The sequence below is a fragment of the Ischnura elegans genome, chromosome 2 (genome assembly GCF_921293095.1).
Source record: "Ischnura elegans chromosome 2, ioIscEleg1.1, whole genome shotgun sequence".
NCBI lineage: Eukaryota > Metazoa > Arthropoda > Insecta > Odonata > Coenagrionidae > Ischnura > Ischnura elegans.
This window is the reverse complement of record NC_060247.1, coordinates 83,799,985-83,815,755: the sequence shown is the minus strand read 5'-3', so window position 1 is coordinate 83,815,755 and position 15,771 is coordinate 83,799,985. Positions and strand designations below refer to the sequence as shown.

The following is a 15,771-nucleotide window of genomic DNA, read 5'->3' as shown; positions in this document are numbered from 1 at the left end:
TTGAAGGGCCAAAATTATGTAAAATATATTTCCAGGCATGTCATTTTTCAAAAATTTTCCTGGTTTCTCCCGTTGCCCCCCCAGGACCCCCAATTCCCCCCAAAGTATTACGCCACTGCATCCCAGGTCTTCCTTTTCCTTTCTTTTCTCCTCCTCCAGTCTTTCAGGCCATCTAATTGCCCCTCGACGATTTTCTTCATCAGACCTTCATGTCTCAAGATAAAGCCTACAATGTTGTCCACTACCATAAGGACGCAAACTCCAAATGTAAGTTCTGTTAAACTGTTTCCTTACTTCTATGTTTAAATTTCCCGCTGAATGTAGATATCATTTTTAGTGGAATGTTCTCTTCGTCTGGGTTATTTCGCTGATAACACATTTCTTGATTCTGCCACTGCTAGTCATCCTACTTCCCAAATAACAGAGTTCATCCACCTCTTCTAGTTTTTATTTCCCTATTTTAATTCCAAATCTTGAATTTTATACAGTTATTAGAAAATTTTTATTATATTAGAATTATTTGTTACGGGGTTTTTGGCCTCAAAACTCCTCCGGACACGCCCTTTCATTCCTCCCACTCCTCACCCCCACTTTTCTGCTTCATCACAAGAGTTGTTACACCCTGAATTACGCAGAAATGCGCCCCTTAACGTAACAGTGTTTTACCTACCCACCCCATCTCTCTCCCATGCCTTTATGTATCCCCGCATTGCTGCGCTTATGACTGTGATACCTAAGTGTCGCAAAAATAGTTTTTGAAATCTGTAATAAGTGCGTGGAAATCAAACTGTTTACTTATAAAATAATGGATAATGTTTCTGTTATTTAAAATTAATTTCATTTGTATCTGGTGAGCATTAACTCTATATATATAAAAGAAAGTCGAAAATCGTGTTAGTTAGAACACTTATAACTCGAGAACGGCTGCACCGATTTCAATGAGATTTGGTTCTTTGGATTCGTCACAGGCGGGGTTAACATATAGGCCATTAAAAAAAGGATAATTTCACAAAAAAATTCATCTCTTTCCTATGGACATGCATTTAGGAGTTATAGTAACACAACAATTGATAAGTCGGTCAAAACTACAAATTAAATAATTAGTTTTGTTTTTACCACTTTAATAACTGAATTTAGTAACAATATAACATTTTAATTACTAAATATATTCAAAATATTAATTAAATTGAAATTACATTTTTAATATTTAATTCGAGCTGATTGTAAGCCCAGCCGTGGCCCAGCTCGAGTTGACACTTCACTACCGTGTTTGTAAACAAATCTCCAAGCAATTGTTGACAAACGGTAATGTCCGTGTTCCTGTCGAGGAATCGAGTAGTTTGCTCATCAACAAAGAGTTCCAGAATATGATTGATCACCAAAAGAATCAAAGATGGAACCATCTTTGATTCTTTTGGTGACCAACCCTGAGCCCAATCAAAAAGCCCAATCAACCTTGATTTAGCGAGCAAGAACGAAGATGTGGATGACTAAAACGAGGTAAATTCAAATAGTTCGTACTCTGCATGGATTCGAATCTTTTAAATGTGTAACAAACGAAGACGAAATCACCAACTATCTATTTGAATATTTTAAGTCCTTGGACGGACCTGGCTTACCAAGGCACGATTTACAGAAAAATGTAGTTTCTGTGCTCATGATCTTTCGAAGCCTAAACCAACCATAACTATCCAACGGAACGTGTTTGATCATTAAAAAAATTGGTGATGAATGTGATTCACGCAACTTTACTCAAAGGAAAATTCAAAGGTTAGGAAGTCCTCATACCGTAGATTCCATGATCTCAAATCATATGCCCTTTTGAGCTAAAACGTATTCAATTTACAATTCGTGTTGCATTCGTGATAACGATTAAAAAATCGCATGGTCATTCTTTCAGTTTTTGTGTTGTTTGTGCTCATGTGCTAATGAAAACCCATGATTTTCTCATGGTCAATTTAGCGTGCTATGTTCACGAGTCGATAAACCATCCTCTGTATTTCATCCTTCGCTTCAAGTGCGTAGCTAGGATAGGGGGTTTTGGGCGCAGCTAATGAAGGTGTTTGACGCAAGACATTAAACCCGAATGTGTAGGGCTCACCGTGGTGCGTTTACGCATGCAATACGTTTACGCAGTGCATTTTTTCCAAACAGAGATACTAAAACTGGCGCGCCTTAAGTCATTTAATGCGAATGCTGCTTCATAGGGGCTTTTCTTGCACGATTTTGAGCATCAGTCAAGCGTCGGTCTGGGGTCGTGTCAACCTGCCCCCTGAATGGGCCAAGTGTATGCAACAGACTTGGACCTAAAAACATTTTTTTACAGCTAATAACACAAATAGCCAACAACTGAATGCGTATAATTTTTATTTCATGAACTGCTTTATTAAACCACAATGCCCAAAATTTCTTAAGCTGAAACGTAAGAAAATTTGTTGAAAAAATCCGCGTAAACGTGCTCCGATTCACCCTATGTAGATTCAATAAAGAAAATGTCTTTCTGACAAGCAATTTTGGTACTCATTTACGTAGTTTTATTGAATTTGTACCCTTATTTTATTATAATAAATTAAACATGATTAAAAACGATACAGCCGCTCCTGATTTATAAATGGTGTAAGTAAACTGTACGTTCATTGATTGTTAGGCGGTACGAAGTTCGCCGGGTCAGCTAGTCTCAATATAATATAAATATTCAAAGAAGAACCATGCTTTTAATTGTGTAATCTAAGTGAAAAATCCTATTCGAAATCAAAGCATCTCTTGGTTTGTTTTACAGCTCAGTGAGATGAAAGAAGAGAATTTTTTCCACTATTACATTTTTATCGTGGAATTCCTCAATTTCAAGTTGCTCTACATAACTATCCTTATTCCAGTACGAAGGCCGCAAGCAGCAAGGCGCATTGTTTGGAAAAAATCCATGTTTTAAGGATTACCATAAAAAAGAACAATTTTTAGCCTTAATTCAAGGAAATAACCGTGATATAGCCAGATGAAGAGTACCTTCAGGTAGTTTCATGTAAGTACACATTAATTTTAAGCAGAGAAAATTCCAACGAGGAAAGAGTATTTCATTTTACTGGGATTCAAACCCGTTTCCGCCACATGAATTTTAGCTTCCGAACGTCTCCATATACTAAATTCCCGATAGAACTTGAGCAGTAAATCAATTTAGCTACTAATTCATGGAATGTACTCTATATTGCCTACTTCCCACGAATGGTAGTCGATGGAAGCAAATAATTGCTGAGTGGAAATACTCCTCGTAGTAAGTACACCTTCAAATTTTTCACCAAATCCAGCATTTTCCCATCCACCAATCTCGGGAAAAACGTCAATACGAGAGCACTTGGATCACCAATATTTTCAAGTCTCATCCGGTTTTCCCCAAACGGCCGATCCAACACAAAGGAAGACGCTTTTTTCAATATATTTAAGTAGTCGAAGCTTGCCGAACATTTCGTGAGGGTCGACCTTTTTTTCCATGCGCATCACGGCATATCCCTCCTTGCCGCCCTATTGAGATTTAAGAATAAAAAATAAATCCCTGGAGGTGGCGATGGGTGCTATGCGATGTATTAATCACTTGCGGGCGCCGAGGGGATATCAGGAAGAAGAAAAAAAGGTACCTTTTTTATACTCTCTTCGTGCCCAAAATATTCAGATCGGATGGTCTCTCGATGGCCGACTCTCCCTGCGCTACGGAAAGAAACGCGTATTTTAGTGCAAGACCAAAGGGAAAAATCGCCACCCTAACGTTCTTTTTTTCCCAACATCTCAATGCTTTTCGCTCACCTTGCATTCATTCCCTTCCCTTTACTGTAGCCATCAGCCCCCGCCAACACTTCATTCACCCCTAGGGAGGGGGAGGGGTGTTATGGGGTATCTTTCGAAAGCGGGCCCATCTCGTTCCGATGTCTGTATTGTTGCAGGACTTCCGCCCAATCTTGGTAATACGTTTCAAAGCGGAGGGGAAGGTAGAAAAGAGGGTGATGTTAAGAAGGGCGATGAAGCGGAATTTGGAAGAATAGGGATTGGAAATAAAGGGAGAGCAAAAACAAAATAATGGGGCAAGAACAGGATTGTAGAGAAGGGAATGGAGAACTTGTAAACATTGGGATAATGGAGGTAGAAATGAGCATGTTATCTGATGGTTCGACTTTACTGAAATCATTAATAAATCTCGTGCCATCGACAAAGCAAAAAGACCTATCAATGCCGTTGAGCGTAAACAGAATATCGATAGATTGTTATCCACAGACAATCTATAGTTATCGAGAAATCTATTTATTATCGATTGTCGTTGTTCGATAAGTCAATCGATTATCGATCGAAAATCGACAATCTGATCAAATCCCGATTGATGGTATATTTCCGAAAGCCAATTTGAAGTAGGTGATAAATCTATTTAATGGTTAACTAGTGAAATCTATGATTAACCAATTGACAATGGCTGTGTTATTCAAATTAAGGTTAATTCGCTACTTACAATTAGACGAAAGATCCCCCGGATCAGGAAAAAGGCTAATACAGGCTCTGATAGACAGAGTCTCAATATATTCATAGAAATTTGTGTTTTTAAAACCTTCCTTATACGTAATAAAATATAGAAATTCCAAATAAAAGGAAAATAATTTAAAAAATAATGGGAAAACGAATTGTAAAAAAAAATTGGGTGCTATTGCTTACGTCGCCCAAGGAGGGATATTCATATATTTCACTATTATCTATCATATACCAATTGAAAACATTTAAGGAGGTTCACAGGGAGTTATTATCTAAAACACACATTGTTTTCACACATTATGATGAACTAATTACATTTTTACCTAGCTACAGCTGGGGAAATTAATCTCCGTGTTAGCATTCAACCCTGTATTCCAATATATTTTATACCCATCACCGCGGAAAGAAATAATTTATGGGTAAATATTCTTTTCTTCAGAATAATGCGATCATATTTTCAAAAATTTCGGAAATTATGGTTAATACAAGCGAAGGAATACGAGAAATCAGCAGTTAAGGGTGGGAAAATTTTGAAACGCAACGTTAAATTTTCCACTCGTTTACCCGAAAATTCCCCTCCTCCAACATTAAAAACCGCATAAATTAAAAAATTGATAGCAAATAAAACATATTTAGTTGAGAATTCATGTGAAGGGTTGCAATACTCAAAGTAGGGAGATGTGATACTAATATTTTCCTGTCGCATGTACAGTAATTATCGGATTGAAAAAAATGAACTGTGAAAAATTATACTCAATATATTGTAAATTACGGTTATTTGCAAACAAGCGATGCCGTATAATTAAAAATTAGTAATTAGCAAGCACTTTAATTGCTTTATTAGCGGATATATCCTTTAGGAGCATACCCAATTGGATAACTTAAAATGGTAACACCCAAAAACATTTAGTAATTCATTTTACCCCAAAGTTACCCATCAAAATTCGTTTTCTTTGCTAGATTTTAAAAATTAAATACGTAAATTTAAGGTTGTATGAAAAAATTCTTCACCTCCTACATATCGTACAAACATTCCAATGAACCCCCTACACTGCCAGTTCAGTTTGGGTTGGAAAACTACCATCCCTTTTCTCTTCTTCACTTCAATCCTAACCTCCCCTTCTCCCAGCCAGGTACCTTTGGATTTAGCCTCACACTTTCCTTTCCCTTCTTGATTTCCCTTCTCTAACCTTCCCTTACATACACTTCTCTAACTCCCGCATTCACCCAACTGAGATGAGGAGAGAACAGCCTCCCCACTTCTTCCCTTCCAGCCCTGTGGAACTAAAGTTTGGCGGTAGTTTTGCCCAAAAAGTGGGCACAACTCATAGAGACAACCTCATCCAAGCAGCCGGTGGGAAGGAGATGAATAAATGAAACAAAGGGGGGCCCAGGGTTGGTTTGGGGGTGGAGGGTGTTGTAAGGGCGAGGAGTCAAAAATAAATAAATGAGATAAAGGAAGGAAAACTCTCCTTCGGCAAAATAAAACCTCATCCGAGCATCTTGACGGAACAACGCCCTGCCCCATTTGATCACGCCTGTGGTGTGGAGATGTTCCGTCTTGAGGAGTGGTTGAATTGAAGGCGGGAAAATATGGCGGGAATCTGAGATTAGGGCGGTAGGGGAGCTACTCCAGCCTCAAGGCGTAAGATAGGAAGGTGTTTAGAAGGAACCGCTTTCAAGGATAAAAAGAACTTCTGAAGTTGGGGGAGGGAAGAGTTTGAGAATTCACTCCAGAGGATGAGGAGAAGAAATACCTCAGTGGCTTGGGTGATCGGAGATAACAGCTCCAAGAGTGGAGAGTGAGGATGTTGTAAGAAATTTTAACTCCTTTTACGTATTTAATTTCATACAACTCATATTATGAATGCTTATACTTTTACATAGTGGGGTTGGACTGCAACAGCTCATTGAAATCAATGCTTAATTTTAATCAATCGAATATACGGTTTAAAAAACATGCAGGTTGTCCTCGATGTACTCTCGTAGTAAACTTAAAACTACGCTGGTCGAATGCATGAAAAAAATAAAACTTTTTCCACCAGCTTCAAATTCAGTTTCGTTTTCATTCAATTCATAATATGCAATACAATTTAAACTGTACAGTAAAATTTAGAATACTTTTGAAGACCTTATTGTCAGTGTTCCTGAGTTTTTCGTCTGTTAGGGCTACAAACATACAAACTAAGTCGCTAATCGATTTATTTTTGTTTCGGAAGGACAATGCTAATATAATTGATGTTTTTTTATAAAACAAAGAATTTATGGAAATATTATTAAGGCATTTGAAAGATAACAATTTGAGCTTCTAGAGAGCTAAAAACATGTCTGATTTTCATCCGTAATCTCATCATGGCATCGTACATTGAGTAAATTGAAGGCTGAAGAGGTGACACTTCGTATTTTGGATAAATTGATTGGCAAGAATTAACACCTGTGGCCGCATTGCACAACTTGACCCAATCTTGAGTGTTTCTGATCTCAAACCCAAGATGAATTTGAGCTAGTATTTTACAAACGTACATACACTCAACTAACTTGAGATAGATTAAGTGTGGTAAGATTCACAAAAATAATGCATTTACCAAAAACCATTTTCATTGATTATCTCCAACTCATCAAAAGCTAGTATTACTGGAGTACCATATCACACGTTAAATTACTTTTAAGAGAGATATTTCATTTAAAAACGTGAGAAAATGCCGGCGGACATCTTTGAACTTGAGGACCCAAATGGAGTTTGGACTCGAGTGAGGTCAGCGTAGCAATCAAGTCGAGTTTGAGTCTATAACAAAACCTAAGTTACGTTCTGGAATACGGCCCTTAAACTCATGCAGCGGCGAAGAAGTTTAAAATATGAATCTATAAAAGAGTACGGGGCTGCTGCATGTAATTCTTAATAATCTTTTTCATAATCTTTGCATATATCCTTGCACTATTGAATAGGTAAAACTGCTTTCTGAGAGAGAGGATATATCAACAATCTAGGCTTACTTCCATTCGAAGCGGGGAGAAGTCCTTCTTTCTCACGTAGTCCTAGAACTGTGGACAAATAATGCGGAAGAAATTCAACAAAAAAATTAGCCCACAGTAGGCGCGTCATTTAAACTAACAATAAACTGTAACCAATTCTTAACCATCTAATGCGTCATTGGTAACGTAATAATCTAAAAAATTAAATCGACAGTTCATACAAAAATTAGAGACGGAAAAAAGGTAAAAATTCAACCCTTTCAGTCATAATATCCATTAAAATGGGCATGACTCTTTGGGGATTCAACCCCCCAACGTGCACAATTTAAGGACATATCCCATAATTATGGACATACTTCTAAAAAAAAGCCAATCTATTTGGCAAAGCGTTCATCACTCCATAATTTAGGTAAAATGGCAATAAGAATAGTTTACATCAACGTAGAAAAACAATTGGACTGAAATTCTTGATGTTACTATGGCTTTATTTAGGCATTTGGTGGAAACCTATTCGGTGGACGGCTTGTCTGCTACCCATACCAAATCACCGAGTGAGTTAGAGGCGCTTTTCGATCGATACTGAAAAGTTTCGGTGTATCGGAAATAAATTCCGATACCGAGTAATCGCTATCGGTATCGTTCCAAGTTTAATAAAAAGGAAGGGTCCCCCATTTGCACCTTCAATCGCTTCCCCCGTTTTCTTTATTCCTTAGGGAACTCCCCACCCTCCTCCTTCCCACCAACCCCTTCTCCACACCCTGCATCTCTTCCTTTCACATTTCCGCACTCTGCCCCTTTTTTCTTCTGCTTTTCCCTCCTTGGGGATTTCGGTTTTTATTATTAACGTTTTGTCTCCCAAAGTCTCTCCCATTTCACGAGCACTGTGCAGTTCGTTTTCGCTAAACCCATCGATCTAATCACGATGACGATCGAAAATGTTCGGAATACCATCGCAACAACCATACAGTTTAAAGAAGAGATCAGAAATTGTATGAAAACTGGGTCTTCGATAAATATTTCTAAAGAGAAAATAATAAAAATTGCCATCGTGAACTGGGAATAGCTTTATTTCAGCTTAATATTTAATTATAAAGTGATTAAAAAAACAATTCGTGGAATATTATCTACCAATTCCCTTTTTTACTTTGGTTACCTCGCTAGGTAGTTAAGTATAAGTCATTTACGAGATCTATGGATACAATTCTGAAGTAGACGGATCAATAAGGAATTGATCTAAAATTGCAATATAGAATTAAATACTACATTTCAAAAACAATTTTTAGAATTAAACTGTTGCCTATACTGCGAAACTATTGCATATACTGCGAAAATGTTATCTATACTGAGAAAATGTTGTCTATACTGCGAAACTGTTGTCTATACTGCGAAAATGTTGTCTAGACTGCGAAACTGTTGTCTATAAACAAGCTGACGCGGAAGAAAACCCTGAGGATATGCAGATAGAAGACCATCGCCGCGGCAACCTACGTTCTAAAATTTTTAGAATTAGTTTAGGAGCAATGTTTGTAATTTTAGGGTAACTTGTATTTTGGAGAACATATAGCCGCAGAATAAGCTATGAAAAATTGGGTAAAAGAATTTTTTTTACACTAAAGGAGCATATTTAGGCGAAAAACGGACAAGGCCGTTCTTGATACAATGACGAAGGTCAGATATAAGTTAATATGGTAATAATTGAATTGCAGACTCAGACAAACCAATAAAATAAAATGTACCAAAAAATAAATTAACTAACAATATGGATTTGTTACAAGTAAAATTAGCTTTGAATATACTGTTCCATTTTATATCCACCTTGGTTAATTTTAATGTGAAAAAAACGAACCATCTTTTCGTGATAATGATTTTCAACGAAAATTTACATATTAAAGGCAATAAAACACAATACGATACACCTGAAATTACGGTAAATATCCAAAAATTATAATAAAAAGGAAACACTAAGCATGATTAAAGTGAAAAAGTTAAAATACTGTACCTTTTGAAGCATAAAAATTTAGTCACACTAACGCAATTATCCATGTATTCTCTTCCGCCTAAAATTCCCCAAAATGTTTTGCTTCACGATTCATCAGGATGTTATGCACCATTTTAGGATAAAAATCCCGAACCATTTAGATAGGATACAACCCTTAATGGAGCTATTCAATCACCGGGTAAACCCCTATTTTTAGTAATTTGTCATCGCTTGTGTGGGAATAACTGCTTATTTACAGTAGATTGAATGTAACTTTCATTTTTTTTTAATCAGACGCTAACACTTCATTTCACAGGAAAAGTTCTGGTTCACATCTACCTACCTTGGCTAATGTAACCTCGTTCCTTTTATTAACTACTAAGTTAGATTTATTGATCATTAACATATGAGTTAAACTTAAAGATATGGACAAGATGAATCATATGACAGTGAATTTCAACTTTCAGTGACAATCTTTCCATTTCAATCAGTTTCCATCACCTCTTTTCTTTGTAACATCGTCACCACAGCGAAAACAAATTTCTCGTCGAAATCTCTAAGCAACTTTCGCGGCATCGGATGTGATTCCCTCACTCACAACGACTTGCTCGCGAAATCTTTTTTTCTCAACTTACCCGTTAATCGTGTGCTTACTGGTCTCGAAGCTCGAGAATTGTTCCTTGCGAGCGAGAGGGAAGAGAAGAGTTCCAGAAGAAGCGATGGATAAGAAATCGCAAGGAGAGAGAGAGAAGGTGGTACAAGAGGAGGAGTATAAGACAAAAGATAAACAGTATCGGAGGAGGTACGAAGGTGGTGGTGTGGAGGGTTAAAGGAGTCACGTACGAACGCTATAAATAAGTGAGGCTGTTGAGGTTTTACGGTGTTTCGGACCCAACAATGCCCGCCGGGGATGTGGAGGGGGCAAGGATAAGGCGTGCAAGCAAGAGAGGGGGAGGAGGGTGGTATAAAGAGTTCTGCTTCCCCCCAAAAGCGCTCACCCCAAAAAGCCGTCAAGAGTTTAAAACCGCAGCGGAAACTTTACCGTCTTGAGAGTTCACCGAGGAAGTCTTGAGGATAAAAAACCGTGTTCGGGCGAGAAGAAGGAAGCAACCGTGGGGGGGAGAGAGAATTTGGTTTTTATTTTGAATGGGTCTTGTGTGTATATATAATACATAAGAGAAAGAGCGACCAAGGGGGGAGAGCAACAGGAGCACTGCACCCCGTCGGAGAAGAAGCGCTGAAAGGCTGGAGCAAAAAAGAAGGGCGTGAGTGGGAGAATATAAGGAGGAGATGCTCTTGCGTTGCTCTCGTACTACAGTAACTCTTTTGTTTCCAGACTCTCTCAAAAGGGCGCCCTGGTCGTTTGTAGATTCTCGTGGAAGAAATGATGATGAACGGTAGGAGGTGATAGAAGGAAGATTGAATACGGCTCGAGAAGTTGAAGGGCAGGTTGCGCGGATTCCAGGTGTAAATAAAAGATGACATGATTTGAGGGACTGTAGATATTCCCTCTCATTCCCGCTCAATTATTTCCATTGGTGAAATAGCGACATGGCCCGCGTGAACAGCGAGTGAGCAGAATTTTTTAGCTTGGGAATTTTTAAGGGTATTTTATGAAATATATACAATTGATGAGCTGCAAAACAAAGTAAATGTTGAAGAAAACGCTTCAAGAGGTGACACTCAATTAAAGACATTTATAATTATATTTCAAAACGTTGAGACACAGTAAAAGCACACTGACAAATTTTTTGCCTTACGATTCAGTGGCATAACCCGCCATTTTCCAAAAGAGAGATTGGACTAGTTAATTATAAATATATAATCTGTCCATCTCTACGTATACATTCTTATTATGGCCATGTGATACATTTATCTCAATACAGCTTTAAGTGGAATATAAAATTTTTCAATAGTATTTCTTTTTAATTCATTTTTTAGATAAAAAAATTATTCACGAATGACACCCATCCCACCAGTGAAATCTCTATTGCGAACCGCAACTTTTGCAACATCATTTCATGGGTTAATCCATTAAATGTGAGTATTTTATTGGAAATTTTCACAGGGAATTTCATGGACTTTATCCATTTAAATATGAATTATAAGTATCTGCCTATTTTAATCAAGGAGAGAGGAGGTAGAGGCAAAGGACGCGCAGAAAACACTAAATACGTTACGAGTAGGTGGAGAACTGGTGAGCGCCGTGCCATCACCGATGTAAGTGGCGGCTTTTTAAAACCCATTTAAATGTGAATGACCGCACATTTAGCAGCCCACTGTAAAATCATCCATTGCTTTTCAATAATCCTACCATTTCATTCATTACTTTAATCGGAAGATTGGCTTGAGGGTAAAGGTCAACCCAGACTAACTCTTTGTTGTTTGAATACCACACATTCAGGGTAAGGGGAGGCCTGTTCCTTTCCCTGGGCTGCCAAAAACTTCGAAGTTTTTGCTTGGAGTGTCCAAAGGTTTCAGCCGGGATTCAAACCCAAGGCCCTTCGATCAGCAGCCATGCGTTCCACCAACTAGGCAACCACGCTCCCCTTGCTTCTTCTAGGAAAATCAAATTCTCGGTAATTGATACAATAGGGTAGTTTTGCTTCATCAAAGAAAACGAAAGGCATTGATTGCGATTCGTTACCCACCATTAGTGTATTCATAATATACAAATTATTTCGTTTTAGAAATACCGGTTTAGACGAATGGTAATGGTCCATTTTTATCCTCATTTGAAAAGGGCCAGATTGGCGCCCATTCGATGCCACTCCACGTGGCGTCACAGGGACCTAGTTTCTAGAGGAGAAGAAAGGAGTTATACATCGTCTGAGGTTACCAATGCATGCATGAGGCGCAGAGCTCAGGGAAACATGTCTTAATAATCACTTATTAAAACTGGCTAAGGTTGGAAAGTTTTCTTCGTTTGATAAGGTATTAATAATCCTTATTTAAGCAAAGCGCTACCAGCCAGCAGGGTACTCAGCTACCCGCTAGCAGCCTGCGTCGTATCAGCGCTAAGCCTCGCCTCAAGGTCACCTCACAGAGCGGCAGCGGGATCCAGAAATACGTCGTACGGAGAGATTTCCCGGCATTCATACTTACGCTTCAAGTTTTCTTGCGCTTGAAAATTTTCACTTTTCATTTAATCGCGAAAAATAGATATCGTCATTTAAAAATCTAAAAGCGTGAAACACGTACTCCAGGAGTAATAATCTTTCGATTTAGGCAATAAAAAAATAATAGGAAACCACCCTATAGTAGAATTTGTAAGTATACAGGACGGAGAAAAACTGTATCACTAAAATTCAATCTTGGATAGCTGATGCCAGCAAGAACAACAATTAATAACGTTGTTTTGGTCGAAAACGCACCATTTTTTAACAACTGAAACTTTAAGACAAGCGCTCCGATTGGCCGCGAGTTTCCCTTGTTGCCGATTACTCTGGACAACTCATGACTTCGAATGTTTTTCCCGCCGGAGATCGCGATGTATCCAAGTTATCCGTAAACTGGGAAAACTCCCGGCCAATCGGAGCGCTTTGCTTAAAATTTATATTGTTTAAAAATGGTGGGTTTTCAACCGGAACATCATCAGAAATTTTGGCTCATAATGGCATCAGCTATCCAGGGTTAAAATAGCGTGAAAACATTTTTCTCGTATAAAATCGTTTCAGGCATAACTTCGTGGAAATTCGATATATCCATGATAACAATTACAAATGGCAATATCCACACTCTAATACAAAACTCAACAACCGACCATGGTTTCGACATGTTGCGCCATTTTCAAGGTATACATGTATTTCATGTATGCCTTAAAAATGGCATAAAATGTCGAAACCATGGCTGACGGTAGTTGAGTTTTGTATTAAACTATAGAAATTAGCATTTGTAGTTTTAATCATGGACAAGTTTTCTCCACCCTGTAAAGTCTTTCGTTCAATTTTCTGGAGGGCCTTATACCGTAATGCCTTCACCAATCCATTCCAAATACTTGCGAACACTGATTCGAGGGGCGTCGGAAAAGTGCGGGTTGAACGGAAGAGAAACGAAATTTTCTCTCCAGCACCAACCACCTTCACCAAAGCTTACCCTCCCCAAGTCTAACCCCCTTAACGCTCTAAACTTAATCAGACTGCTCCGAAGCTGTTTTGAGGCAAGCTCGGTTCTCGCGAGCGAAGTTCTCTGTGAAAGTTTTTAATGGAGCTTAAAAAAAATACTCTTAGAGCGAAGAATGCTTGAGAAAATAGGGGAGGTTACAGAAAGCCTAAGAACTCCTCTTGCTCCAAGCACGGAGTTGATTCCGCAACATTAAGTGGTGGGGTTTACGGTTCCTTTTTAACTTCTATTGTCCGCTGTTCTCAACCCCCTTTTAGACTTGCGAAAGAAATTCTACGACTTTAGTTTGCCGGAGCGTTGTAGGTGTCATTTAATTTTAGGTCAATTCATTTCGCCTCTTAGATTGTCCGGCGAGATAAAAGGAAATGTCTTCGACACTAAGACGCAATATTTGACGAGGATTATAGCATAAATTCTCATAACTTCTTACATTAGCCTCTGTCACAGGGGCAGATTTAGCATCAAATTTGGGAGATGGTCATGATCCAAATCCATGATCCCTGAAGCCTAACGAGTTGGAACACAGTATATTTTACTTTTGAGCTTGATTTTTACAGTAGGGAGTGCTACCATCTCCAATAAATACAACTCAACCTTCTTTAACGCTAGGGACTTGTAGCTATGAATTTGTATATACACTCCCTCTACTCCTTTACATGGATACAAAAACTATTGGCTGAGGCGTGTCGTGGCTACTATCTACTAAATATACTACATTAAATACTACCACTAAATCCGCCACTGCCTGTCATAGGCGGATTTTTGGGGGATGATGATTAGTTCCGCGCCGTCTTGGTGGTATATAACACCCTCTCAGCGATAAGGTGTATGAGGTATCTGTATCTGTGTGGGAAAGTGGCTTAAACGTATTCATCAATGATTTTAAGCATATTTTGTAGAGCTTGTGAAATAATAACTTTCATTAAAGACCTGAACTTTGTACTGCGCAGACTGGAGGAACTATAGTTTTTACTTTTGAGACCGGGAACCACTAGAGACTCGAAGAAAATGCGCTAGCCTTTCATCACAATAGTAAGTAATATCAAATATCTTTCACAACCCCAATTATATTTCCCTGAACCCACAAATTCAATCAATTAAGATTCCTAGTAATCATGCGTAAGAAGACTATACTTTCGCACCCATGAACAATGCCTAACAATAATTGAAGTCACTTAATGCGTGTAAACAAAGCAGTGAAAATGTCTTATTACTTCATCGTAAAATAATTTTACATCGTTTGAAAATTTTGAAGTAGGTATTATTTCAGATATTAAAATGCTGAACAGCGACATTTTATAACTTAAATGTTCATTGCACATTCAAAAGTCATGAAAAAAGTTTTTTTTTAATAAAATGCTGGGTACTTACAAAAATCACTCGGTCGAGGTATTTCAGCGCCAAAGCTGGTAAAGATTCCAATTCCTCCCTTTCTTCACAGTTTGAACTCGGGAAACTGACGTCCTGATGGTCTCACAAAGAAAACGCACTTCCACTTGGGTATGCTCCCATTGTTTCCGGCGAGATGCTGACGTACTCAATGAGATTTACCAGGAGGCCAAAGAAAAAATGCACGTCTCACGACAGTAATAATAACGAAACATCACTGATTAAGGAGAGGTTAGTTGTTTTTAACAATTTCACAGATGGTGAAAAAAACCACTTGATATTTCCGTTGCACACCAACAGACGGTTCCTTAGGCTTCAAAGCGAGTAAACCAGCAATCGCTTGTTCCGTAAAACTCATTACTGACCTCACCCACACACGCACTAGCTCCAGATATCAAAGTACTTAAGAAACTGTGCTATGTCAGAAATTCCACTGGGAAGGCTCCACAAGATGACCCCGGATGTCACTGGAATTACCGCACTGCGCTCTTCGACGTGTGCAGTGGTATCTGAGCACATACAGACTATGGTCACGTGAATACGAAGGTAGCTGGGAAGGATTCCGAAGGTTGTCCTTGGAAAAGTCCAGCTGCTCAAAGAAGTTCTTTACTCAATGGTCAACTGGGAGCTGGTGTTATACGACCTCCATTCCAGCATAAATAATACAGCTCGCTTACGCGAATATTGCCCTTGGTGGATGCAAGAAAACACTCTCCCCGACTGTGAACACGTAAACACAAAACCGAGGGATTTTAGCCTTACTTGAGTTTGCGGAGAGACCCTGCTAAATCCAGTCATTGCCT

General features: G+C 38.5%; 1 protein-coding gene across 1 annotated transcript in view; it reads right to left on the bottom strand.

Annotated features, from left to right (window-relative positions):
- LOC124154071 overlaps positions 1–15,455 on the bottom strand; it is a 166,959-nt gene extending 151,504 nt beyond the window's left edge. Inside the window, exon 1 of the mRNA XM_046527572.1 lies at positions 14,951–15,455. The gene's annotated coding sequence lies outside the window, so the exon portion shown is untranslated. The remainder of the gene's footprint in view (positions 1–14,950) is intronic.
- Between the last annotated feature and the right edge of the window lie 316 nt (positions 15,456–15,771).